At 40.8% G+C, this 27,702-nt stretch overlaps 1 protein-coding gene across 2 annotated transcripts in view; it reads left to right on the top strand.

Annotated features, from left to right (window-relative positions):
* Positions 1 to 27,702, top strand: part of SERTAD2 (SERTA domain containing 2) — a 112,147-nt gene that overhangs the window by 67,791 nt on the left and 16,654 nt on the right. The window contains exon 1 of one of the 2 annotated variants that reach the window (XM_024752981.1): positions 22,342 to 22,575. The exons of the other annotated variant lie outside the window; for it this stretch is intronic. The gene's annotated coding sequence lies outside the window, so the exon portion shown is untranslated. Of the gene's footprint in view, positions 1 to 22,341; positions 22,576 to 27,702 lie in introns of those variants that run through there. 2 annotated transcript variants of the gene reach the window in all.

Consider the following 27,702-nt stretch of genomic DNA (forward strand, 5'->3'; position numbering starts at 1 on the left):
TGCCTTTTATTTATTTGCCTGTGCTTCTAGTGTTATATCCAAGAAATCAATGCCAGATCCAATGTTGTGAAGCTTTTGTCCTGTTTTCATCTAAGATTTTTATTGTTTTAGCTCTTACTTTTAGGTTCTTGATTCACTTTGAATTAATTTTTGTATGTGGTGTTAGGTAAGAGTCCAACTTCACTCTCTTGCATGTGGATATCCAGTTTTCCCGGCACCATTTGTTGAAAGATTGAATGGTCTTGCCACCCTTGTCAAAAATCATTTGACTGTGTATGTTTATTTCTGAGCTCTCTATTCTATGCCATTGGCCTATATGCCTGTCTCTATGCCAATACCACACTGTCTTGATTATTGTAGCTTTGTAGTAAAATTTGAAATTAGGAGGTGCAAGTTCCTCCAGTTTTGTTCTTTCTCGAGATCACTTTGGCTATTCAGCATCTCTTAAGATTCCATATGAATTTTAGGATGATTTTTCTGTATTGTATCTGCAGAAAACATCATTGGGGTTTTGATAGGGATTTCATTGAATCTGTAGGTTACTTTGGGTAGTATTGACATTTTAACAATATTACGTCTTTCAATCCATGAACATGGGATGCATTTCCATTTATTTATGCCTTCTTTAATTTCTTTCAGCAATGTTTTGTAGTTTCCGTTATGCAAGTCTTTTTCACCTCCTTGATTAAGTTAATTCCTAAGTATTTTATTCTTGTTGATACTACTATAAATGGAATTGTTTTTGTAATTTCTTTTTCAGATTGTTCATTGTTTGTTTATAGAAATGCAACCAGTTTAATTATTGATAAAGGAGGGACTTCTGTCATTGTGGTATTTGCTTTCTATATGACTTACAGATTTTGTCCCTCATATCCTGTATTACTGTCTTCTTTTGTGTTGAGTTGATTTTTTTTATAGTGAAATGTTTAACTTCCCTTCTCATTTCTTTTTGTGTATTTTCTATAGCTATTTTCTCTGTGGTTACCATGGGGATTACATTTAACATCCTGAAGTTATAACATTCTAATTTGAATTTATAGCAACCTAGCTTCAATAACATACAAAAACTCTGCTCCTTTATAGCTCCTTCCCAACCCCTTTCAGTTACTGATGTCACAAAATTATACCTTTATACATTGTGTGCCCCCAAACATGAACTAATAATTCTTTTAAATGCACCAGTCTCTTAAATTGTAGAGAAAACAAGATTTGGAGTTACAAACCAAAGTTACAGTTACTAACTTTTACACTATAATTATTTTTTCTTAAATCTATTAGTCTCTTAAATCATGTAGAAAACGAAAAAGTTCAATTAAAAACCATTTTTACAATAACACTAGCTTTTATATTTGCCCATGTGTTCACCTGTATTGAGATCTTTATTTCTCCATATGACTTTGAGTTACTGTCTAGTGTTCTTCCATTTCACCTTGCAGGACCCCCTTGATCAGTTGTTCCAAGACAGTCCTAGTCATCATGAACTCCCTCAGCTTTTGTTTATCCAGGAAGGTCTTAATTTCTCCTCACTTTTGAAGGACAGTTTTGCCAGATATAGGATTCCTGGTTGACAGGTTTTTTTTTTTTTTCCTTTTAGCACTTTGAATATATCAGCCCACTGTCTTCTGGCCTCCCAAGTTTCTGATGAGAAGTGTGCTGATAATGTTATTGAGGATCCCTTGTATGTAATGATTTGCTTATCCCTTGCTGCCTTCAAGATTCTCTCTTTGTCTTTTTGAAAGTTTTATTATAATAAGTAGGTCTCTTTGAGTTCATCTTACCTGGAGTTTCTTGAGCTTCTTGGATGTTTATATCCATGGCTTTCATCAAAGTGGGAAATTTTCAGCATTATTTCATCAAATATTCTCTCTTACCTTTTCTCTGTCTCTTCCTCTGGGACTCCCACAATGTACATGTTGGTCCACTTGATGGTGCTCCACAGGTCCCTTAGGTTCTGTTCACTTTTCTTCAATGTTTTTTTTCTTTCTGTTCTCAGATTTGATCATTTCCATTGTCCCGTCTTCAAGTTTGCTGATTCTTCCTTCTATGCAAATCTGCCTTTGAATCTTTCTAGTGACTTTTTGATTTAAGTTATATTACTTTTTGGCCTTAGAAGTTCTTTCTGGTTTCCTTTTAGGTTTTCTTTCTCATTATTGAAATTTCCATTTTGTTCACACATCATTTTCTTGACTTTCTCCACATCTTCCTTTAGTTCTTTGAACATTTTAAAAACACTGTTTTAAAGTCTTTGTCTAGTATATCTCCATTAGGTCTTTTTCAAAGACAGTTTCTGTTGATTTTTTTTTCCTTTGAATGGGTCATATTTTTCCATTTCATTGAATGCCTTGTGATTTTTTTGTCAAACACTGGACATTTGAATCTAATAATGTGATGACTCTGGAAATCAGATTCTCCCTCTTCCTCAAGGTTTCCTGTATTTTGCTTTATCATTTTTGTTTTTTAGAATGTGGTAGGCTGTCTCTGTGCCAAGATCAGCCTGAGGTGTAAATTTAAGGTCTTCTCAGGTCTTTTCTGAGCCTTTCTCTGGGCATACATGGTTATGTTCTTATTTTCCCTGTATATTACAGTTTTTTTTAAATGTCCTAGTCTTTAATGTCTAGGGTAAGTGAAAAATGAAGGTGGGGAGGGGTAGGTTCTGGCCCTTTAAATCCCCTGGAAAGTCACTTCAGGGGGAGAGGCTTGTGACAATGTGGTGGGGATGTGGGGGAGCAGGTGCAGCAACAATGGTTGCCACCTCTTTGTCTGCACTAATGTCATCAGAAGCAACAATAAGAGCGCAGACCCCTAATATTTAGAGGATAGGGTTCTTTTTGCTCCCCTAGCTCTTGTAAGCTGCTTGCAAGCTGCTCCAGGATCATGTGCATAGCTGGGGGTAGGAGGGTGGCTAGCTGCTACTGTGCTAAGAGCTGTAATTGGCTGAAAGTAACCAGAATTTACTGCAATTTACCATATTAGTCTTTCCCTGGAACTTGCAAGCCTTCAACAGACTTCTGAGTCCCAAAATAGTTACATCATTCAGATTCTGCCAGCCCATTTGTTGTCTAGGTGGAAAGATAGATTCCTGGTGCTTCCTTCTCTACCATCTTCCCAGAATCCTCTCCTCCTCATTCTGTTTTAAGAGAACTCTGAATTTATTTAGGGTAGTTCTGTGCTAAGCTAAAATACTTGATGTTCTGACACCCTTTTAGATGAGATGGCTACGTTCTGCTCTGTTCTGGTCCGTGAGATGTGGGTAGAGGTCCCAGGGGAGAACATGCCTTGAATAAAAAGACAAAGCCTCATGAAGACAAGGCTTTTGACTTTATTCTTACATAGAATGTAGATGAAATAGCTGGTGGATAGCAGCCTTATTATGACCCTCAGCACCATGAGGGTGGTGGAACAGGTACCTTTGAGCCATCTTTCCAGTCCTGAGCTGCCCAACCCTAGACTTCTAATTTCATGAGAACAAAGAATAAACTCTAAGTCATTTCACACTGTTAGCATTTCTTTACTTACAGCCAAGTGTAAATCCTAATATACCATTCAAGCCCATAATCCATGAAACAGAATAGAAGCGTGGCCAATGGAGATATTTGTGTCTGTGATGAGCACCAGCATTTTTCAGAGCAACTCAAGAGACTGAGATTTGAGATCTGAGTTTCAGTTGCATAGAGGTATAATGGGTATTAAAGAAAGATGGGTACCTCTACTCCTAATGAGACTTAAAGCTTTCTACATTTTTTGTGTACATTCTCCATTTCTTTGGGCTCACTTGCCAAACATTAATGGCATTTTTTTTATGTGGAAGAAGAAAGTATTATAGCCTAGCTATAGCAATGAAAGTAGGAAGAGACATGCTGTTTGCTTCTGTTACTTATATTTTAAAGCCATTGAAGAAAGTAGCTGATCTTTCTTAGTCTTTATTATGCTTTGTTATGTACACATCTTCCCAGAAGAATATAATTAAAGCAAAGTGACAAGGAGGAGGAAATTACAAATAATTAACAATCCAGAGATCTTACATTCTCCCAGTTCTTTTCTTAAGCTTAGCCTGGGACCTGACACAGTGGACAGTTAGCAAATGTTTGTTAGACAAAGAAAAAAAAAGGTGGGGTTGGATTTATATTGAATCGCAGGGACAGAGGTACATTTTGAATGCTAGTCAGATGATGAGATTTATTCAATAAAAATGTCTTTTCCTGTGCTCCAGTCTTACCTAATGCCTGAAGTGAGTGGAGCTCCATCTAATGTCCAGTGTGTATCCCAAAGCTGTACATAAGATTCACCATACTTGGCAGCGATGCTGGGGAGGAACAAGGGAGCTCTCCTTGCAACACCAGTAATCGCCTGCCCAGTATTGAATTTAATGAGCGTTATCTAAGTAATTATTAATAACAAAAAGAGCTACCTTTCTTTATCATTTTCAGAGGCTGTGCTAACATCTTTACATGCATAATCTCACTTAACCCACATGATAACACCATGCCTCAGGTCCTGATTCTGTCTCCTTTTTACAGTTGAGAAAACTGAGGCTTAAGCAACTTGCCTAAGGTCAGATCGCCAGCACACGGTCAAGCTGGAACTTGAAACCCTGTCTGTCTCAGGACTATTTGTCTCCAAAGTTAGTGTTCTTAGACATGTCAGAAAATCTTGACTATAGTTTGCTTAACTATATGTTAAATAATCTCAAAATACTCTGTATTTTGTACTTTGGTTTCTCTGCAAAGAGCCAAAAGATAATGGTATAAAAGTGGCCTAACTCATAGAGAAGACTTTTTTACTGTTAATATGGAAAAGATGACTTCTCACAAAAGGTGCTTTACATAATCTATTTACTTCAGTTTCACAGCATGCACTCTCCTTCAAGTGGGAGGGTGGGTTGGAGGTGGATGAATATGCTTTGCTGGAGTTACAGCAATGCTTGGTGCGGGCAGAAGAGCATGAATGTACATTACGCAGAGTTCAGCTTCACATCCGATGGGTATATCACTGAGCTGCATGACTGTGGCAGCCTGAGGCATCGTCGTATTTTAAGCTCCCTGTGTGTCATCAACATATGTGGGTTGAAATTGCATGGAAGCATAGTAGTCCACAAGAAATATAAACAAAAGTAAAATACACCTTTGGAATAACTGCAGCATTTCATATAGCAACCAAATATTTGTGAAATCTGTACATTTTGAGCTTTTTGTTTTTAGAGCTAATGATTTTGTTTATTAACTTAGACCGTCTTAGTATTTTCTATTTACTTAACGTTTAAGATTCAGTCATAAAATCTCACTCTGACCTAAAGCTGTTTATAGAAACTTAGCCAGTGTGTGGGCATATTGAAAAGAAAAAGATAAGATGTGTTTTTAAAAGATATGTTAAAAATTTGCTGCTTTATAAATAGGTAGGTAGATAAATAAATGGATAGATAGATCACCATGCTTAAAGTTCCCATCTGAATCTATTTTCAGAAATGTGATTTGGCAGAGAGTCTTCATTAGATGGTTAAGTGAAGTGGTATTTGCAATAATGTAAATTTGAAAATAAAAACTGGATCTGGAATCTAGGCTTTGCTGCTTGGTCATTGTGGCATCCTGAGAAAGTTTTCTTTGAACCTCAGTTCCTCAAGTGTAAAACAGAATAGTAGTAGCTGGGGCTACTTGGGGCTTTAGGGTGTGGGGAGCAACTAAGATGGTGATGTCAACGTGCTTTATCATGTGTATAAATAAGTAATTATACAGATTCAAAGGTGCGGTATTGTTATTGTATACTCCACAGCCAGCAGATGGACCAATCTAACACCATCCTTCATCCAGGCAGGTGACAACGTCTATTTTAGTCTCTCAGACAACACAGATTTATTGAGCTCTTATGCTGTGTGAGGACTTCCTTCACATCAGCAGAGCTTATGTTTAGATTTACAGCAGCTATGGTTTATGCAGTGGCATATTTTTATATAGCATACAGGAATTCTATACATGTACCTTTTTTATACAGATGTTTGAAGTTTCTCTTTAAGTACCCAAATTTGTTTAATGTAAGCTTGTTCAATAAAAATCTTTCCCTGTATCATTTCCCTATACTGTTGTTTTATTATTACATTTTTCCCACAGAAAACATTGAGCATAATGGTACCTTTTCTTCATGATTCAGGATCATTTAGATTGCTTAGGTATTCTGTTGGAATACAGAGCCCTTTAGGGCAGGGCTAGCGAGGGGCATAGTGCTATTTGCCTCTAAATGATCTCCCACACTAAATTTTTTGAGCTCTTGTATCAACATTTTTTAATCCCCCCAACCCTGATTTCTAATTGTTAGCTGCCTTTTTCTTTTTTTTTTTTTTTTGTGCTAGTATCAATTTGCTTCTTTTTAAATCCATTCTCCCCTCTAATTCCCATTTACAGTCTATGGTTTGGGGGAACAAATAAATAAAATCATCTTAAGATTAAATAGACACTCAGGAAGTACATGATAATGCATGAGGTTGGTGCATGGGCTTTGTGATTTCTTCCTTTTTTTCTCAAGGATTTATTTCTGCTTGCTTTGTTGGTTCTGAGTAACTGGAGTCTCTCGGAATGAATCGTTTTGCCCAACACCACCATTTACGGTCTGCATCAGTTTCCTCTAATAATCACCAGTGGTACTTATCTAGCTCGTTACCAATTATAAAATTCTTCAAGGGACTTACCTGGTGGTCCAGTGGTTAACACTCCGCACTGCAGGTGGCGCACGGGTTCGATCCCTGGTCGGGGGAACTAAGATCCCACATGCCATGTGGCCAAAAAATTCTTCAACATCCCTTCAACATGATCATGAGAGATAGGCAGGATGTGTGTGTGTGTGTGTGTGTGTGTGTGTGTGTATATATTTTTAAAAATATTTTACAGATGAGAAAACTACGGCATAGTTGGAGGTTATTTTAGCCGGGGGTTGTAGCTGAATGTCCCAGGGAGGCTCATTCACCCAGACATGCATGTTCCCTTTACCTGGATATCCTATTTCCATAGGTCTGGGCAGGACCCAGGTTATATTTTGGAAAAAGATCCCAAATAATTCTAACATGCATAGCTTTCCCCAACCCTTTTCCCCATCTTCCACACCCTTCCACCACCTCTGCTCCCACTCAGAACCATTGGCTCAAGTTTTTATGACCAGCAAGTGATTTATTTAGATGCTTCCACATGCAGGTCAACAAATAGTGGCTTAAATTTATGATTTTTAATGGCCCTGTAGTTAACTGATGTGGTGGTCAGAATAGTGCCCTCCTTACCCACCTATGTTACTTTACATGGTAAAAGAGACTTTGCAAATGTTTCTGAATTAAGGATCTTGAGATCCTTGTTGTCCAGGTTATCCTGGATTATTTGGCTGTGCTCCATATAATTATAAGCGTCCTTATTAGACGGAGGCAAGAAGGTCAAAGGCAGAAGAAGGAGATGGGACGACAGAAGCAGAGGTTGGGATGGTATATTTTGAAGATGGAAGAAGAGGCCACAAACCAAGGGGTGCAGGTAGCCTCTAGAAGCTGGAAAAGACAGGAAAACAGATTCTGCCTTGAAGCCTCCAGAAGGAATGCAGAGCTGTCAACACTGCAGTTTTAGACTTCTGAACCTCCAGAACTGTAAGAGAATAAATTTGAGTCATTTTAAGCCACTAAGTTTATGGTAATAGGAAATAGCAGCAATGGGTAACCAGTACAACTGGGAAGTATAAAATACAGATTCTTAAGCCCTCCCACAAAGATACTGTTTTAGCAGAGCTGGGCGGGGTCTAAGGATGTGGGGTTAAACCATTCCCTTGGTGATTGCGTGGCCTGTGTCCTCGGACCTCACCTGTGGTTACAAACAGACTCATAAGGCCATCTGTTGTTTCCCTCGGAAGTCTGGAGGTGAGTAGCCCTAGAGCCAGTTGTTCTCATCAGCTCATCGGCTCAGTGATGTCCTCGAGGACCCAGGCTCCACCTTGACTTCTACCCCATCACCCTCAGTCCTTACCCTTCTAACATGCACACAGGATAGTTACCATAGCTCCAGGGACCACATCCTCACACAGCCATGAGAGAGAAAAAGAGCTCTTCCTGCATGCTCTTGTGTCCCTCATTTTTTAATCAGAGAGGAAAAATTCTTTCCCAGGGCTCCCAGCAGACTTTCCCCTTCTACCCAATTAGCTGGAACTGCATCACCCATCAAGGGAGGCCAGACGGCAGGACACCTCGAGTACTGTCTCAAAACGCTCTCCTGTTCTCCTCCTCCTGGGAAACTTTCGCATCCCTCAGACAACACTTACCTCTCATCTAGCTGGTGCCTTCCCCCTCCAAAGATGATCCTTTAGTGCCAGTTCTCTTCGTATCGATGCCTTTTAAAGTCACCTCATGTGCCACCAGTGGGCACCCTTCCCTTTGAAAAAAAAGCATTTTCTTAATCTTTATAACACTGTGGGGTGGGTAATGTTTCCCCTTTTTTACAGTTAAGAATCAGAGATTGTGAAACATGCCCAAGGTTCACAAGTGAAAAGCTCATAAGTGGCAGATCTGCCTTAACTGTAAAGCTCAGGCTCTTAACCATTACACTGACCCAGACAGTGATTCTCTGTCGTGCAGTGTTAGTAGCACATTTTCAAATATTAGCGTTTGGGGCACACTTGAAGAGATTAAAAACTCAAAGCAACACTAAACAAGTCAATCATTACAACATAGTCACCACCACCGGAGGGTTTTAAGAGAGGAGTGATGTGACCTGACTTTTGTTTTAAAAGGATCACTGGCCAGTATCTTGAGATACACGGTTAGGGGCCAAGAGTATTGCAGTAATTGCTTCCCATCTGACTTAAGGTCAAAGTCAAAGTCATTGCATTGGCATATGAGGCCCTCTACACCCTGCCCCTCCTCCCTGTACCTTCTCTCCTCCCACTGTCTTGATGTCTTTGAAACCTTAGGCACATGCCCAACTCCAGCCCTGCTCGCATTTTCTGTTCCCTCTGCCAGGAAAACTGTGCTTGGCTTGAGTCTTCACCTCCTTCAGATCTTTACTCAAATGTCATCCTCTCTGCGAGGCTTTTCTAAACCACTTCTTCAGAATTGCCCCCACCCCACACATACACACCCAAGCACACATTCCCCATCCTTCTTCCCTGTTTTACTTTTCCGTAGAGCACCTAATTTCTAATACGCCATATAATTTACTAATTTATCTTATTTTCTCTCTTCCCCCTCACTGGAATGTAAGAGCCGCGAGAACAGGGATTTTGCTGCCACATTCCCAACTCCTAGAACCTAGGATACAGTGGACATTCAATAAATATTTGTTGAATGAATATATTCTTTATACTCAGCTCTGATTAGTTCTATGGGGTAAATTCCTAGAAATGAAATGACCACAGTACAGGATATGGACATTTTAAAAGGTTCTTGATACAGATGTCCAAACCCTGCCTTCCCAAGGTTGAATTCGTTGACATTCTCATCAGTGGCTATGGCCCAGCCTGTCCACTGTGTCCTCACATTGTTATCAGTTTTAACACACCTGTAGCCAGCTTGGTGTGTAGCAGTTATATTTCTAATTTGTACTGCTTTGATTAGGTGCATTTGTCTTTGTTTTTTCATGCATGTCTTCCTTTGGTGATCATCAGCTTTTGTCCTTTGCCCATTTTGCTAATTTAATTTCAGTGTTTCCTATTGTAGTATTGGTGTTTTTCTACTTGATTCATAAAATTAGGTTAGGTTAGGTTACTAAGTCTTTGTTATCTGGTTTGCAGATATTTTTCCAAGTTTGTCATTTTTCCTTTGATTTTGCTTATGGTATTTCTTGATGTATAGGTTTTTAATCCATTTTAATTTTATAGTTCTTTTTTTGCTTTGTGTTTGGAAAAATCTTGTCTCCTTCTAAGATCAATTATTCATCTGTAATTTTTTTTAGTTCTCTTACATTTTAAAAAATATATTTTATTATTTAGTTAATCTCTTGTGTTTTTTCATATTGTCACGAGACAATACGAGAATCTGACATCCATTTTTCCCCTTAAATCATAAACTATTGCACTAACAACGCTATCTTTAGAATATACTAAATCTTTATACTAAGGTCTGTTTCAAGTTTTTCAATTGTAGATGCATTTATAATTTTCTTTTGCCAGAACCCAACTCTGTTAATTATTACAGCTTTTTACTACCTTCTTTAAAATTTATTTTATTTTTTCATTTGTTGGTTATTCTTAATAAATTTTAGGATCATTCTGTTAAGTTCAGGAATAGATGTGGAATTAACGTCCTAAAATAAAAATCATACTGTACCTCTCCCCCATGGGAAGTCTTCTTTTTCTTTTTCAGCCGCACCATGTGGCATGTAGGATCTTAGTCCCCGACAAGGGATCAAACCCGTGCCCCCTGCAGTGGAAGCACGGAGTCTGAACCACTGGACCCCCAGGGAAGTCTCTGGAAAATCTTTTAATGACTCCTCACCACCTTCAGAACATAAAGGCCAGACCCTTTAATGTGGTATCCAAGGCCTTCCTAGACGTGCCCAGTCAGACTATCTGGGCCTGTTTATTGTTATTCCCTGCTTGCGATTTACGCTTCAGATCCGCACCCACATCCTCTGCTTTTTCTCACCTCCCCATCTCTGCAGCTCCATCTGCCTTTAATGACCTTGACTCACTCCCATTTACCCTAAAATCCATCACTACCTCCCTGTTTTCACACTGGCCAGGCTCTGTGGCCACTCGTGTGTGTCTGTTGTCACCCTGCGCTTGTCTCTATTGCCACGTAACCCACTGTGTCACAGTGATGAGTTAGTCTACCCTGTGAACTCAGTGGGAACATCTCTTGTTCATTTTGTATTCCTTGTACCTAGCATGCTACCTGTCACACAGTAGGTGGTGTAGATGGATTAGAGGAGAATATCTAGGACTGAAAGTCGGGAGATGGATTGTTGCAATAATCAAAGTGAAAGATATTAGGGTCTTGACTAGGGCAGTGGTGGTAAAAATGGAGAGAAGGGGACATATTTGAAAAATATTTAAGAGAGAAAATTGACAGGACTTTATGTCTCATTAAATATGAGAGAAGATACTTTGAATCTTAAATTTCCAACTTAGACATCAGGGGTACCTTGTTGGTACCTTAACCATATTTAGGCATTCAGGAGGAGAAGCAGATTTAAGGAGGATAAAATTAGGACAATTTTAGATGTGCTGTGAGTTGGAGATGCCCTTATGATACCCAGTGGAGATGTCTAATAGGCAATGGGATAGAAATAGGCTAATTATATACTTTTATTGTTCAACCCAGGACCATTTTGAGATTGAAGCAGGGTGTTATTACTAATTATGCCAGGACAAGCATATACTAGGAATGACCCTGACAAATGACAATATGTATGGTCTCTCATATATATAAAGGTCAGATATGAACCTCAAAGAGAAAGGTCTGGAATGTGATTATTGATTTATGAATCTTTAGCATACAGATACCCTGAGAGTGGGTGAGGTTGCCCAAGGAGAATTTATAGGATGAAAAAAAGAGAAGAGGGAGCAAAACAGAACCATAGGGAATACAAACATTTAGATAGTGATTATCAACTGGTAAAATTTTTTCAAAACACCCACGTCTCCAAATTTTCCTGAAGATTCTGATATCCTAACTAACCATCCCCATTCCCCACTCACCTTTGTAATCTTCTCTGGTCCCAAATTGCAATAGCGGGTGATTTTTTTTTTTTAAGTGCAGAACTGTAGATTTATAGGGTGGTCAGAGGAAGAGGAGCCAGCCAAGGAAACTGCATGTGGACAGAGATAGGAACCAGGAGACTGACTATAGTTCAGCCAGAGTTACTGAAAGAAATGGTTGGAGGTGGTCATTAATGTCAAATGCTATAGAGAGAGAGGCTCAGTCATGAGAGGAACTCAGAAATGTCCATTGGCTTGGCACTTAGGGGGCACTGGTGCTCTTTTCTGGGGGTGATCAATATAGTTTTTCTGCAGAAGCCAGAGGAAGTATGTGGGACTAAAGCTGTGAAGGGTAAAGACAGAAGTAGCCAGCAACATTGAAGCAGGGTAGGATTGTTTCTTGTTTTATAAGTGAAGAGAGAGAACATTGAGTCTGTAATTTATTGACGGCAGGACGGAGCCAGTAGAGAGGGCAAGGCTGAGTGTATAGGAGAGGAAGAAATACCAGTCTGCAGTCATATTTAAGCTGTTTTACTCAGCCCCATTTTCTTGTCTGGAGTACCTATGCTGTAGGTTGAATGCCACCATTCTGTCCCAGTAGGAGTCACTGAGACATTAAAAACCATCCTTCACATGTCTATTTGTTTGGTTTGGGACCTAGATTTTTCTCGAAACCTCTTTTTCACTAAAGACTCAAGATGGGTGCCTTTGAATAGAACATAAATGTATCTTCTAGATGCATTGATTTGCTGAAATGTCACTAGCAAAGTGCTGATAACCCATCACTAGATTTATGGGTTGATATGATTATGTCTTTGTTGATAGATTTAGAAACATACACTTCAGATGAACATATTCCTTTGGGACGTATATATGTGTGTTTACGTGGTATTCTATGTATTAGAAGGAAAAGTGAGTTTTACACTGAGAGGTGATTTTTTTTTTTCCCCTTGAGAAGCTCCATTAAGAAAAAAATGTTGAGTTTCAGAATAGAAACTGTTCCATTTTCTGATCTGCTACCTCATAGTAAGAAGTCCGTTGTAAGGTTAACTTTCTCGGAGAGAAGGCAAGGACACCAGCGAAAGGAAAAGGAAGGTTTAATTGCTCTGCAAAGGCCCAAACATGCTCTGAAAAGTAAAGATTTCAGGCTTAATGTGCATGGAACAAAAGGCCGTTGTGAACTGTGTACAAGAGTTGGTGAGAGTTTGTATTCTGCCCCTTTTTTCTGTGGGAGTTATTTCCTGTTGTTGACTAGAGTTCTTTATTTAGAACCACCTAGCTTCAGAATGCCTGCTAGCAAAAAGAAAAGTGTGTATTGAAAACATAGGCTTATTTCAAGACAATCTCTGAAAAAAAGTCACACTACCCGTGCACTGAGACAGCATCACATTCCCAAAGGTCAAGAGAGTGTGTGGGCTTTATTCCTATAACCCTGTATCGAGGGACACAAATAAGAGAGAAGCAGAATGCATTTGGTGTAGCAGTAAGTGGTCACCTGAACACCAAGTGAAAGATAGTTCATGGGGAAAGTGTGTTTCCATTGTTTTTTAAAACAAAAGAAAACAAGATTTCACTTTTCAGTGCTACATGCATTATTTGGTATATTAAGGAAGTAACAGGAAGCCTTACATATTCTGTGAGGAAGTTTTTATCCTTTCTAGTCAGGTGAGAAATATACCCCCAAATACTGGCTTTAAACCAATTATTCTCTTATACCTGCCTTGTCAGCTGGGCTTCCTATTAAAAACTTTAGGTTACGGTAGCATCATCATTGAATTTTGCAGTCTATTATTAAGAGACAGAGAAGACGGACAATATATCAAATGAGTAAAAGGAATTAAGTTATTACTGAAATAATGGGGGATAAATAAATGCATGAAATATAAATATTACCCAATGCTTTATTAATAGATATTAGAAATTGTGGGAAAAAACCTTACGAAGTTCTACTTCATGGGAACCATATGGAAGAAAGGGAAAAAATGTATTTTTTTAATGTGATGAAATCTAAAACAATACATTTAAATTGTTTATTACAACATATTTGTTTGCTTTACATGTTTTTAAAAAGAAGTTAAACTTTATAGTGTCTCTCCCTGATTCCAGTATTCTCCTCCATTTACGAAAGTCAACCACTTTCATGAATGTTTTTTGTCTGTAATGTTTTTATTCTATAATTGCATACGTCTGTATTGGTAAACAATATATAGTATTGTTTTGCATGTATTAAAATATTTTATATAAATGATATTATACTGTACATACTTTACAGCTTGCTTTATTTTACTCAGCATTGTGTTTTTGAGATTTAACCATGTTGATATTTGGTATCTTTAGTACTTCTTATCCACCATAGCTTTCAAGTATATCAATTTATTCTCATCTTAATGAACATTAAGGTTGTTTCTGATTTTTAGCTATTACAAGCAAAGCTACAATAAACACTCTTCTATGTCTCCATGGGGAATAAAAACAAGAGTTTCTCTAGATTCTAGATTTAGCCCTTCTCATCCAGAATTCTTCCAGAGAATTAAACCCCTAAGGCATCTATTGTATGTAATGAATTATCTTCTGTCTAGAATGGTTCACGTGTTGGACTGGAGCTGGAGACTGATACCTTCTCCTAAGAGCCAGAGATTACGCCAATCTTTCTAATTCTTCAGTTCAGTTGGGAGGCTTGAAATCAGCCATGGTGGGTTATTTGCACCACAGAAATCAGCAAATTCTACAAATAAGGGCTTCTTTCCTTCTTTCCCCATTCCCCACCCACACGCCAGCCAGTTGGTTAAACATTTACCAGCACACCACTGGTTCTTACCTTTATACCACCCTTGGGAGATCTGAGGAAATAGTCACTTGAATTCTTTTCTGTAGGGCTTATTTTCTTATGGAACCCTAGCTGAGAAAGACTGCACGTATGTGGGCAGGGTGTGTGCATCTCCAACTCCACTCGATAATGCCACATTATCTCCAAAATGGTCAATCTGATAGCTGCGAACTAACCTTTTATAATTTGCATTTTTCTTATTGCTGATGAGATTGAGTATCTTTTCACGTATTTGTTGGATATTTGAGCTTTCTCTTTTACCCATTTTTCTATTGGGTTTATATGACTTTTTAAAAATTGATTCAGTTCTTTATTAATTCTGAATATTAATCCTTTGTTGATTATATGAATCACATATCACTCAACAGTCTGTAGCTTGCCTTTATCTTTATAGTATATTTTGTTTAATAGATGTTTAATTTTTAATATAATCAAAGTTATTGGTCTTTTTCTTTATAGTCTGTGCATTGGCTGTCTTGTTTCTTAATAATCAAAGTCTCGGCAGGAAACAGTATTCCACTCAAGTGACTCAACTAAAGAGACCTTAATGAAAAAGTACTTTTGACAGAGAGACAAAGGTTGAGGCATGGAAGACCAAGAACTGTAGGAAGCTGTTATTATCTTTAGGTCTAAAGGGGAAAGGGGAGGAAATGGTGTTGCTAGAATCTGTGAGAGTTGGCACCCTGGACAAGGGGCTGCCTGCAGAAGCTGTGGTCTTGGAGGGATGGGTGATGCTATAACAGGGGCCCAAAGCAGGAAGGAGCAGGGAAGAAATACCCCAGCCTCTCTCCGCTCTGACCCACTGGTCTCTTTCTGGTGCCTTCCTGTTGAAGAATCCAGCTGGAAGCTAGTTGGCAAAGAAGCTTAGTCCATAGGGGTCAACATTTCAAGGTACGGGGCAAAGCAGAGGCAAGTAGAGAATGAACCTTAGGAGACAGACAGAAATCACACATTCCTTATCCTGAGCCTATAAACATATTTTCCTATATTCTCTCCTAAAAGTTTTAATGTTTTGTTTCACATATTTAGATGTTAGTCCACCTGAAATGTATTTTTTCTAAAAATGTCAGGTACCTCATTTAATTTTATTTTTCCATGCAGGTAACCGGGTGACCTTTAGTCATTTATTGAATAGCCTATTCTTTCCCACTGATCTGTAACCTCACCTCTGTCATATTTTATGCTTCCGTATATGTGTGGGTCTGTTTCTGCACACTCGATTCTATTCTGCTGATCTATATATCCCTTGCCAGCACCAGTCTGTTTTAATTACTAGAGCTTTATAATAAACCTTGATATCTGATGGGACACATCTCCCATCTTGTTCTTTAAACTTACTACAGCTATCTTTTGCCCTTTGCTATTCCAGATGATTTCTGGATTTGCTTTTAAAGTTCCATGGGTGGGGAGAGGGGAGCATTGGGATTTGAGTTGGAATCATATTTAATTTACTGATGAGTTGTGGGGAGAATTGATATTTATATAGTATTAAGTATTCTTGTCCCTAAATGGTGTATCTCCCCATTAATTCTGTTCTTTTCATCTGATGAACTTTTGGAAAGGTTTCTATTTTCTCACTTTTCATTTTTGGCTATAATGTGAAAATAGTAATTCTGGAGTCTTTATCTTTATAGCTGTTATTTTTTTTCATCACTAAAACTAAGAGCATGTCTAACAGTTCTAAAGTGATAACAAATCAGGATCGATTAAAAATGAATGTCTGATTCATTAAAATTCTTTTCAACCTTTATAATTTGGACTTTTTTTTTTTTTTTTTTTTTTTTTTTTGGGTCGAACCTGTGTCCCCTGCATCGGCAGGCGGACTGTCAACCACTGTGCCACCAGGGAAGCCCTATAATTTGGGCTTTAATAACTTAAAGGAAAGTAAAAGGAAATATAAATGGTGTTGAAATTACCAATACTACTCCCACAAAAGCTATTTATCAGCCGTCCCAGTATGGACTATGTTGTCCTCTGTGTAATGAGGCCAAATGAATCACTGTAGTCAAAGTCAGGGAATCTGGCACTTTTTAAATGAGTCTTTTAAATTTGATGTGACTCATATGTATGTTTTCTTTGAAAGTAATCATCTTTAGGGACAATTAAATACATGCATTGTTTGAGCAAACTCGAGTTTGTAGAGTGTACATTTATTTGTAACAGAACAGAACGGCAGTGGGCGTCTATGCTATAGATGATATTCTCGTGGTATTTGCTGCCATCCACTCTCCTTTCTAAATTTGGTGTTACAGATTCAACTTCTGTTTTTAAAAAGGGAAGTTACATATAGCTCATTCACACTATTATTTTCTCCTTAAAAGCCAGTTTCTCTGATGATTGCCCATTTAAGGAGTTTCATATACCTCAAACAAGACTTCTCTAAGAAAGCAGTTTTGAAACAAATATTACTCAGCAAGATAAAATCTTTTGTTCAATATTTAGAACATGTTTAGGAAAACAATTGACTAGTTACACAAGTGTATCTAATATAGCATTGGTGTTTATCTGAGATGTTTGCCTTAGTTTCTTCCTACTTGACTTTCACTCTGCATTTCTGAAATTTTAAATATAAAATTTTTTTAATTGAAAAATACATATTTTTCAATTTAAAGCAAGTATTATTGGACAGTTGGATAATTTTGAAAAAGTCTTGTTTATTCTGGCAACAGGTCTTTAAAGAACAGTTCTGTGTTGGTGACTAAAAGAAAAGATAAAGTCTTACCTAAGTGTTACATCTCCTCCGAAAACCAATAAAAATTCACAGTGGCAAAGAGCTGATTCATTTTTTGTTGTATGCGCTATTTCCATTTAAACTGTGTTCTCTGTCCACATGTTTATTTTTAATGATACTTCATAGCCTGAACTTAGAGGTATTTCCTGGGCATCTATACACATTAAAGCTTTGACTTTTTTTAACTCCTCAAAGTAGAATTTCTACAGCTGAGACTTCAAAAAGTGGTTTAAATACGTTATTTACATTCCCGAAATCACCATACTTCTCTTAAATGACCTCTTTACTCACAGGTGATTTAAAGGTACACAATCTTAGATCGTTTCTACAATAGATATGAGAATGTGTATCACAGAAAATAGGATGTGAAGTTGGTTTTATATTCTTCTAAACTCCTCCGTGAAGGCAGTCCCCATTGTAGTCACCTTTTCATAGACTCTTAGTTCTGGGAAGGGGCTACAGAAACCCCTGAGCCCTAGTGCCTCATTTTGTGGGGTGTGGATGCGGGCCCCATGATGTCAAGGCCCTGATTCAGCTTCACTGCTGACTGGCTGAGGAACTAGACCCAAGATCTTCTGACCAACCACCTGTGTTCTTTTCACCGGAACCAGTGCTTATCCTAAATCTGTGACATAGCAGATTAAGAAACTAAAAAGTCAATGATTAATCATAGCTAAGAGATTTATTTGTACAAGATCTTCAAACCCCTACTCCAGGACTCTTCCTCTCACCAAGCTGGTTCCCAGGGACAAGGATGGTCTGGAGGCTGCATGATTTCTAACATTCATTGAAGTTTTCTAGGGGAGCCCGGAGTGCTGAGTACCTTGAGAAGGGTGTGAACTGCTCAAGAAGGGAGAATGGTTTATAGACAGGAAGTACAGGGTCAACCTGCAGAGGCCACCAGGAGAGGAGTGCCCTGTGGGGAACTGGGGACAAGGAGAGAGGTTTCTGAGAAACACCCACCAAGTCTTGGCGGAGTGGCATCTGGCAGGAAGGGAGCACTGGAGTTGTCACCAGGCAAGGCCTTCGCTTTCCAGCTGAGAGAGGATGAAAGCAAGAGCTGGAGTCTCTAAGGAGGGCCGCTCTGCAGTGGACCTCACCATTTATCTGAGGATTTTACCGGAGAATAGTGGCAAATGAAGTAGGGAGGAAGCTCATGCTCAACAGATGCCATCTCCTCTAGAAATGGTTAGAAGGGACTAATCAAAAATGCCGGAAAAAAGAAAATGGTTTTAAGAGCATTTTCTTCCAATATTATCATTAAGATTTTCTTGCAAATTAGGATTTAAATACTAGCAGATATTTAAGAGAGAAAAAGGCATGTATTGCTGACAGAAAAATGACCCTCTCCCAGAACATAAGGGGCAGTCATTGCAAAGCAGTCCAATAACAAGGAGGGAAGCTTTGCAAGAGCAGCCCCTCACCGGAGTTGAAGCTCTCTTCTTGTGAAGCGTGACTTCAGGGAGAGGCAGGAAAAAACCTGACACACGTAGGGCAAAGAGATGGAGAAGAATCTGCAGTAGTAGAGAAGTTAACTGGCTCCTTTGGTACCGTGAAGTTTTAACTTGCTAGTGGCTGAAAAGTACTGAACCTGTCCATGCCATCTTTGTGAGAGTGTTTAGTTTAACAAATCATCATATCCTGTATCAACTCTTTGATAATCAGTTAGGTGATGTGAGACGTCCAGACTTTATTTTGAAGATTTATTAATAGATTTCAGTGATCAGTGAATGGGAAGTCCACATTCAGTTAGGATCTCTGCATTTTCCACGAAAAGATTATTTAGCCCAGCTGGCTGTATATAATGTGTTTAATAACTGAAACATTTATTGAGGGGGTAGGGGCATAAGACCAATATTTCCAAGGTATATAGATGGATGATTATTACCAGTATTTCATGTGGAACTTAAAAGGTAAAATGTAATAAAGGAGAAAGAATGAGCTTGAAAACTGTCCTAAAGTCTTTCTCAGTTTATGTAGACAGCTTGTCCTTGTGTCAGTTCTTTGGTGCATACTAATTAAGTGCTAAAAGTGGCCTTCAGTTAGTGCAGTAGTCTGGTTGTTTGCAAGATGTGAGGGCACAGAAACTTTCAAGAGAAGCAGTGAAGTGCAAACTAGTACCCAGAACTACAAAGCAGTGTTGAGAAGTACCGCTCTGAAATTAAACTCTTGAGTATTTTTAAAAATTACCATCACAGTTCTATACTTACAAAAGCAATATTTCTTTTCTCCCTAAACAGGTATGTTCCTGATAGTTAAATGTGGATGACTGGCCTAATTTCTTGTATGTGAAAGTGAGAGGGAGAAGCTCCTAACTCTAAATCCTGAGGGTAGGATTATTGTAAATGGACTTTTAAATGTTCCAGAGAGTGAAAGTGTGAAAACCACACTTATGTGTTCACTAAGCACTTCTTGTTCATTTGCTAGGAATAAACTATATATATATATATGGATGTATGAGTGTGTGTATATATATATATGTATGTATATATATATGTGTGTGTGTGTGTATATACACACATACTTTTTTTTTTTTTTAATCATGCATACTGAAGGGAGTTGACTTCAAAAGCTCAAGGAGGGCCTTTCCTTAGCCTCATGGTGTTGGATTCCCAGGACCAGGCAGAAATTGCTCTGCTGGCCTGTGGGGGACTTGGCCCCAGGGGAGGGGGCCATGAACCACCTGGTGTGGGACTACATCAGCAGCTGTTGAAGCTGCCACTTCATCCTTTGACTTCTTGGTACAAGATGCCAGAATCTAGAAGGGGGGGAAGTGGGACTTATATATAACATGTGCACTGATAAGACATTTACCTTCAAAAGTGTGGAAAGGTGAAAAACATTTTCCCCCATAACTTAGATTGCTTTCCTAAGAACTCAAACCTTTACTGAGCGCACACAGAATACAGTACTTTAGCAGAATCAAGTGTCCACTCTGAAGACTTAAAAATTGTCTCTTTGATCTTAGTTCTTTTGGTAATTCATTTGCTAGAAAATATCCAAGCGTCACAAAAATTGTGCAAGTCTAACTTGCTGCTCACTTCAATTCATGAATAACAGTTTCAATTTATTTTAATTTCAACAGAGCCTCTGGCCTCTGCTACAGAGATATCACAGGAAGAGATTACTGCAGCTTCCATTTCAATGGCTTCTCCTTAAACTGAGCACTGAAAGTATAAGTGAGTGGGTTGTTAGGAAACTGTTGGTAGGTAGTGTCCTCTCTGAAAGGCAGAACTCTAGAAATGAAAAATATCTTGGCTTCATGGCAAAATGTTTGAATATTATGCCACCCAGGCACAAACTGAACAGGACTTGCTGAGGACCCTGAGCACTACTTCCACCATGTGTAATTTGGAATGCCACTGTAATGCAACTTTCCAAAGATATCCACAAATAATCAGCTTCTGGCATTGGTTATACTTAAAGAAAAATCTGTGTAACCTTTTAATTATACTGAGGGGCCAGTAAAAACCTTTTTCATTCCCTTGAAAGATAAAACAAGAAACATTGTTCCGTCTACCAACATTTTAGCCCAGGTTTAATTTCAATAAGATCGTCGATTTGATTGATAACAAATCATTACTGAACAGTTCCAATAGATGTAAACTTGTCTTGATGTTAACGACTTATAATCACCTTTTTTTTTTTGTTCGGTACGCGGGCCTCTCACGTGGGCCTCTCACAGGCTCCGGACGAGCAGGCTCAGCGGCCATGGCTCACGGGCCCAGCCGCTCCACGGCATTTGGGATCGTCCCGGACTGGGGCACGAATCCGTGTCCCCTACATCGGCAGGCAGACCCTCAACCACTGAGCCACCAGGGAAGCCCTATAATCACCTTTGTGTTAGGTCTTAAAGCTTTATTATCCTTAAACATAACTAGTATAGTGGACTATTACGCTCCAAAGAGATCCGAGACGATATTGATTGGGGTGGCGGCCAAAGTTTTAAGGTGCCTGAATTACTTTTTGTAACATCTTTACAGTGAACGCGCATGTAATTTTTAAAATAATCATTAATTTTCTAGGGGAGCTCTCCTTTCCTAGGGCTTTAAAATTCTTACCATACGCACAACCTCTCCCAACTAGTATAAATTTACCTGCTAAATGTGAGTAGTTCAAGAAAGGAGAGAGAAAAGGCTAGCAATGTGAAACTGCGCCTTGGTATCCCCTGCGTATCCAAGCCTGGCTTGCCTACCTGCGTGGGCTCTGCCAGGGTAGGCGGCCGGCTGCCGGGTCTGCACCACGGCCACGGCCTGCCACGAAGGATGCAACTCGGTTCCGTCCTGTTCCGAAGGTACTGTTGACTTGGTGACCCATTTCAAGTGTTGGGCTGAGGCCACTGCACGCAAAGGGAATTTTCTGTCCCCAGCTCCAGCTGGAGCCCCCACCCATCCTGTCATTCGGACGTCTCTGCGGGCCACTCGTGCGTCCTGAGACTGGGGCATCGGAGAGGGTCTCAGCTGCCGGAGCGCCGCCCCCGCCCTCCGGGAACGCCTGTCTCGAAAGCTCCGCTGGCAGCGTAAACGCCGCGCCTTGGGGTCTGATTTTCTCTCCCCCCATATCCCCCCGGGACCCTGCCTGCCCGGCTAACCGGCCCCAAGTTGCAGAATAGCTCAGATGCTTGTCATATTTGCGGTCGCGCGACTCAGCGGGCTGTGCGCGCGCGGCTCTCGCCGCCGCCTTTGTCACTAGCGGCTCCGTCATTTGCATGAGTGGTGTGAGGGGATTCTTGGTGGTTAGTTGTGGTCCCCTGGCCGGAGTGTCTCTTTTCTTCTCCCCTGCTCCTTAAGCCTTCCCTTAAGAGAAAATCAAGGACGCCCCGGCTGGGAAGGGAGCCGTGGGCGGCGCTGCCACCCGGCGTCTCGCGTGCTCCGCCTGCCCCTTCCTGCTCCTGGGGCGGCCGGGGCCCCGCTAGGCATTTATCGCGCCTCCCGGGACCTCCGGGGGAGGGGGCGGGGCCCGGCAAGAGGCGGGGCCTGGTGGCCGAGGGGCGGGGCGGGCCGAGGGGCGGGGCCTGCTGAGCCCAGGGCCCGGAGCTCGCGGGAGGCTCGCTGGACGCACGTCACTCCTGCACAGCGAGTGCTGGAGCACTAGCTGCCGCTAGCTCGGTCAGGGCGCCCCCTCCGCCCGCCTCCCGCTTCCTCCTCCGCTGCCTGCCGCCGCCGCCGCCTCCTCCTCCACCATTGTATAATGCTCCGAGCGCGCAGGCAGAGGACGGCGGAGTCTTAGCTTCGGTCTCGCCTCCAGCCCGCTCCTCGGAGCCACCCTTGGGCCCCCGGAGCGGGGGATTCCGCATGGAGCGGGAGTAGCTTGAGGAGTGGGCAGAAACCCCTCCTGATGTGTTAGTTCCCAGGTGGAGCTGCATGTGGTAAGTTCTCCCGGCGCCGGGTTGGAGGGGATTCTTGGATGCGCTGGGCTCCCGGTGGGTGGGGGCGGCGTTGGGACCTCGCCAGGGCCGGCTGAGCCGGGAGGGCGGAGGAGGGGCCCGGGCGGCCGCGAGGGTCGCGGGCGCCTCGGCGGGAGGGACCTGGGCTGGAGCAGGTACCGGGAGGAGCGCTCCCTCCGGCTACTTCCCTGCCCCGCTCCCTTGGACCCCCGGGGCCAGCGCCGGGGACCCCCAGCGTTCGCGGGCAGATCTGCTGGGGGAAGGGCAGGGGACGGGCAGTCACGGACCGGGGTCAGGAGGGGGTCGGGAGCTAACCAGAACCCAGCGGTGGGGCGGAGGGAGCTTGGAGCTGTCGCTTTTACAGCTGGGATATGTGTGCGTGTTGTGGCGGTTGTGTTGTTGTGAACGTGCGAGACTTTTTTTTTTTTAAGGCTCGTATTGCTGGCGCGAAGGCTGCTTCACTTTTGAGTTCTGTGGCCGGGTTTGCATCCAACTTGCTTTAGTGTGTTTCTGTTAGTTTCCCTGTGTTTTAGCTTAAAAACGTACCTCTCCACCCTCTTTTCGCCCGTGCCCAAGTGAATTGATTTTGAATGTGTATGTATGTTAAACTTGATGTCTCATTGGTTTTTAAGTTAGAAATCTACAAGTCATCTTGGTCGTGACCGCCTATGACTGAAAGGGAGGGGGCTGAGGGGAGCCAGCTGTCCCAAGCCCTGGACTTTGTACCATTAAGACAGGGTGCCGTCAGAGGGCCACTGCATCGAGAGAAAGATCATAAATTGGTTTTTTTCCCCCTTGGCCATGAGTTATCTTACTTTTAGCAGAAGTAATAGTAATAGATTGAGATTAGAGTTCTGTGTTTATCCTTAAATTTCTCAAAAAGATTAGATATAATTTGTTTTAGAATAACTTTTTGCTTTCAAGCTGGTTAATTTCAGGATGTTTCAGGAGGTGGAAAGGAAGTTTTTACAGGCACTGAGTGGGGAAGGACAATCAGCAGGGCGAGACATCCAGCCTCAGACTATACTGGTTTTAATTTTAATCAAGTTGGGCAGCCTCATTTGGTCTTAAGGAAGACAGTATATGTTTTCAAGCTTTGTTCATGAAATATACTGTTTGATTTCCCAATATATGTTAAGAAATGTCCATAATGTGTGTAAAGAGCCTAGAAGTTATAGTAGCCAATAGGATCCCTGAGGCCTTAAGTGTTCAAAGTAGCCTTTTATAATTAGGGACTAGTCTCTGACAAGAGTGAAGTGGGCTCTTGGCTGCACTCAACCCCTGGAGGACAGTCCACCTGATTGCCTCTGGGTTGTTTTGCTGATGGGGGGGGGTGTGGTTGTTCAGCTACTCAGAAGGCGTATCTCACCCCTAGAGTTCCTCCCAGTCCTCCCCCTTTTTATAGCCGTCTATTCTGATTTGAGTGTCGTAGGGTGTGCTCTGAGGATGAAAATACCCATCCTAAGATCCCTGCTTCTGGCACGAGCAAGAAGAGCTCGTTCATGCATCTCCGCTTTCCTGTTCATTTTAGCAATTTCTTCGTGGAAAAATGACAAAAAGAGAGATAAATGTTAGAAACTTTCCTTTAGCTTTATTGATTTACTTGGAAATATCATATGTTAATGTAAAGTTGTCTATGTTGTTCATCAAGTTTGGAGCCCTTTAACATAATTTTTATTTCTTCCTCTCCCCTAATTAAAATGTACATAACCATGTTGCTGTCAGGTGAGAACTCTTCTGAAATGGATTTGACAGCCTTTCTTTTTCTTAAACATTCAGCTCTGTTCCTTGTGTTTTTACAATAGGTGGGAGAGAAGACGCACATTTTATAATACCAACCAAGTGTACGACACGAGTGTCCTAGGAACAGTTTTATTGTCAGGCGAGTGTCACAGCTTCTTAGGTAACAGCTGCTCCGGCCTGTTTCCCTTAAAAAAACTAGAAAGGGATATTAACTCAGATTTAGAAAACCTTTAGACTTCTATTTGCTGAATTGTCCCCTCGAAAGCTTTTTTATTTAATTGAGAAGCTGAAATGTAAATTTTACCCAGTTGCCATGCACTGAATTATTAATAGTGAGATACTTAGTATATATTTTGATATTTTAAAACTCAAATTTGTGTAGCAGCTGATAGCTTTTGGCATATGCTATTTTAAACAGTGTTCCAATGACAGAATAAAAGTTACAATGCTACTTAGAAAGGCGCACACACACAAAACAGATAAAAAACATATAAGGGGAGGTTGAAGATACATACATATATACAGACATACAAATACATAAAGATTTTTTTCTGTCAAAAATTAAACTGACAGAAAATAATAAATAAAAATAAAAGCATACTTCAAATTATCAGTAGCAGATTATACTAAAAGTTTGTCTTTGGTCAAAATATTTTACACTTTAGCTATTTAAGAAAGTTAAAAGTTACAACAGAAACCCTTAGAGGTTTCTTTTGCTGTGGTTCCTTGTTAGAGAACACTAGTAAAAGCACGCAGCTTTATTTTATATTTTGTTTATATCAATAAAAAACAAGACGACTTTGTCAATATTACAACAGAGATTTTTAAAATGTATAGATAAATATGGCATTTAGGAGTGTGAACTTTAATTCACTTGTAGAACTTCTTAAAATTTTGTTGCTATAGAAATTTCATATTTACTATTACGGCCTATCCTATAGGAGATAGCTGTAGTTGCAGTAGTTTCTTGCCAAAGGAGAGAGGGAGAGGGGGCAGAGAGACGAGAGAGAGGTGTCTCTGATTGCTGAGTGCAAAGATCAGGTGTATGCTCAAGGCACCAGAGGGCAAGCTCCATTTTTTAAGTGAAAATGGCCTTGAAATAAGGGTAACAGCTACTTTCATAGGTCTTTCCATTAATCAACACTGACCAGCAGAACACGAACATCTAAAAATGCAGTGGCCACTGCATATGCACATATCATATATTTTCTACTGACTTAATAATTATTCCTTAAACAGTTGACTGAAACCCCCAAGCTAGGACTCCTGCTTAAGAAATGGGTGGATGTTTAATTTAGTTTCAATATTCTTGAAGGAAAGAGCAACTAACCAAAGTTAGCGTATCTTTTAAACGAAATTATTGTCTCCAGTGGCTAGTGCGGTTGGTGTTAAAGGCAAACTTGTGCCCTCCGTGCAGATGCTGGGAAACCCTGTGAGCAGCCCTGTCCCCCGGAGCGCCCATCACTCATTGTGTGGAGCAGCGTCTTTCTCCATGAGCACTGTGTGGCAGTTCATTCTTTGTATGAATCTGTGAATGGCATATGTCAGGCCAATAAGACGACATTCCTATTCTGGGTAATAAATAGATGCCTTGTTTTGTTTTGTTTTGTTTTTCCTTGAAGATCATGAGACAAACAAAACCATGCTTGGCTGTCTAAAAATTTTCTTTGAAATACAAATAAAAATTTCAAAATAAAAACATGGCAATATCTTTGAAAACATATGATTCCTAATAGGACATAACAGATGCTTATCATTTAAACAAGCACCACATAGAGACAATGAGAACTCCCTTTTGGAAGGAAATTCTGCTGTCTTTGTGGTCTGAGGGCTGCTGAAGCTGGAAAGCCTCCTTCGTCTCCTCTCAAGATCTCCCGTCCCTCCTCTCAACTTAATTGGGAATCCCTGCCAGGATTCACTGAAGCAAGCCCCACAATTTGATGTATCTATCTTAGCAACCTGGGAACACAGAAGCTGTATTCCGCACCAACTGCAGCTTTCAGTTCAGAATGGAGTCAGCATCTGCTCTCTTGTCTGGCCTCCTCTTACACTTGCACGCCGTGTGTCCAGAGCTGGCCCTGCCCCTGAGCAGGGACGGCAGAGGAGGGCTGAGTGTGCCCGTTCGGCGCCGCCCCGAGTGGAGTGAGCAATGCGGATGCGCGGGGTGGGGGCCGGAGGGAGAAGAGTGGAGGACAGCTCTGGAGCCGACCGTGCAGCTGCTACAGCAGGTCTGACTAGTTTTAGGTGCCCAAAGGCAGCTTTGTTTCTCCAGTAACTCCAGGTAGCAGCAAACCTCAGCTCTTAAAACGAATTCATGTCTGAATTACTATCTTTCTGTCCCTTTGCAAAAACCTGTAGCTTTGCAGAGTTGCTATTTAATTCTAAGCTTTTTTTCCTTTAAAAACCTTCATAGGTGGTTAAATGAAAGCAAGACGCTAAACCAGGCATTTTTGTGCTTCTAAGGAGTTTCATGTAGAATAGTGAAGGGGAAGGAATTCTGGCTCTTCAGGACACACACACACACTCATTCACTCGTGTTTCTAGCTGTCTGTGTGAACCTGTTGAACAAAAGTAAAAAGTATTACTTGATCATGCCATGGTAAGAAAATTAAATAATGAAGCGTTACTTGCTGCAAATCAACCTTTAGCCCCTTGCTCTGCTCTCCTGGCTGACTGCTTATCATTCCACGCCAGCCGCAGCTCCCGGGCTTCAGGCAGGCCTGCTGGAGTACCCCACCCTGGTGTTTAGAAGTGTTGAGTTAAACTCTGGGAATCTGAAAGTCCCAAGGTCATCTCTGCACCAGAACAGGTTTGCATAAAATTCTAGCCACACCAATGAGATAACGAGGTGGTGACTGTTTTAATCTGATCCTCCCTTAGTGGTTACCCATTTTACAATAATACATGATACAGATTTGCTTTTCAGATTTCTTTCTCTCTTTGAGGAGGGAATCTCCATGTATGTGTGTACTTCTCTGTCTTCTCTGCTGTCGTAGAAAACCCAACTGGCGGAGGAATTTGAGCACCATGCGTGGTCCGTAGCTGATGAAGAAATTTTTGCGTTGCCTCTGTGCTTGTCACAAACCTGGTGATGGTCTTTTCTGAACAGTTTTTTAAGCAGACTGCTTTTAAAAATATTTTTATTATGGCCGGAAATATAAAATAAAATAGACTTTACCTGGTGTTGGTTGTTAGCTGTCTAACAGTAGCTGGTTAACAAATTCATAGCGTGGATTCCTCAAGTGACACCTGCCTTCTTGCTTCTGAAGCCCCTAAAGATAGGCAGGATGTTCAGGGGTGGCAGTGGGGTGGGTTGGAGGCAGGTCTCCTTAAAGGTCCTTGAAGATCATAGAAGTTGAAGTTCTG

This window comes from Neophocaena asiaeorientalis, unplaced genomic scaffold (assembly GCF_003031525.2).
Source record: "Neophocaena asiaeorientalis asiaeorientalis breed wild unplaced genomic scaffold, Neophocaena_asiaeorientalis_V1.1 scaffold100, whole genome shotgun sequence".
NCBI classification, from domain to species: domain Eukaryota; kingdom Metazoa; phylum Chordata; class Mammalia; order Artiodactyla; family Phocoenidae; genus Neophocaena; species Neophocaena asiaeorientalis.